This window comes from Arachis hypogaea, chromosome 6 (assembly GCF_003086295.3).
Source record: "Arachis hypogaea cultivar Tifrunner chromosome 6, arahy.Tifrunner.gnm2.J5K5, whole genome shotgun sequence".
In the NCBI taxonomy this organism is placed as follows: Eukaryota; Viridiplantae; Streptophyta; class Magnoliopsida; order Fabales; family Fabaceae; genus Arachis; species Arachis hypogaea.
The window spans coordinates 82,963,433-82,964,752 of NC_092041.1; positions in this window are offsets into that span (position 1 = coordinate 82,963,433).

Genomic DNA, 1,320 nt, shown 5'->3' on the forward strand with positions numbered 1-1,320 from the left:
TTTTCATGCAGAGACTCTTCTTGGAGTTAAACGCCAGCTTTAGTGCCAGTTTGGGCGTTTAACTCCCATTTGGGTGCCAGTTCCGGCGTTTAACGCTGGAATTCCTGAGGGTGACTTTGAACGCCGGTTTGGGCCATCAAATCTTGGGCAAAGTATGGACTATCATATATTGCTGGAAAGCCCAGGATGTCTACTTTCCAACGCCGTTGAGAGCGCGCCAATTGGGCTTCTGTAGCTCCAGAAAATCCACTTCGAGTGCAGGGAGGTCAGAATCCAACAGCATCTGCAGTCCTTTTTGGTCTCTGAATCAGATTTTTGCTCAGGTCCCTCAATTTCAGCCAGAAAATACCTGAAATCACAGAAAAACACACAAACTCATAGTAAAGTCCAGAAAAGTGAATTTTAACTAAAAAATAATAAAAATATACTAAAAACTAACTAGATCATACTAAAAACATACTAAAAACAATGCCAAAAAGTATACAAATTATCCGCTCATCAAAGGCACAAAAGAAAAGCATGGTAAAATGACAAAAAAAAATGTAAATTCTAACAACTACCAAAAGCAAGAAATTAATAATAACAAGTGAATGCAGCGAAATTAACATGAAATACCTCAAATTACATTAAAGGAAATAGAAATTGATAAGAATGTTCATAACATAAAAATAACCAAAATGAGAAATTAACAAGAGAAAATAGGAAAATCAAGACAATAGAATATGAAATTGTAAAGAAAACAAGATGAAAACAAGAAATTAAACCTAGATCTAAGAGAGTTTAACCTAATCCTAACCTAATTCTAGAGAGAAGAGGGAGCTTCTCTCTCTAGAAAACTTACTAAAGGCTCATTATAACTACTCTAAGTGCTCTCTCCTTGACCCATCTTGAATTCTACATGAAATAGTCTTTGGAATCAGTTAGATTTGAGCTTGGGAAGCTCAGAAATCGCCCCCAGCGTTTTCACTTTAATGAGGTCACGTGCGTGTTGCGATGCGTACGCGTCGCTTGGAATTTTTCTTGTCACGCGTGCGCGTCTGTCACGCATGCGCGTCGATGTATGCACTCCAAATCCTTGATTTTTCATGAATTCTCCACTTTGCATGCTTTTCTCTTCACTCCTTTGATCCATTCCTAGCCTTGTCAACCTGAATTCACTAACAAACACATTAAGGCATCTAGTGGAATAAAAGGAGAATTAAAATTAACAAATTAATGTCCTACAAAGCATGTTTTTACACTTAAGCCCAAACTAAGGGAGAATTACAAAACCATACTATTTCATTGAATAAATGTAGGAAAAGTTGATAAAATCCCCTA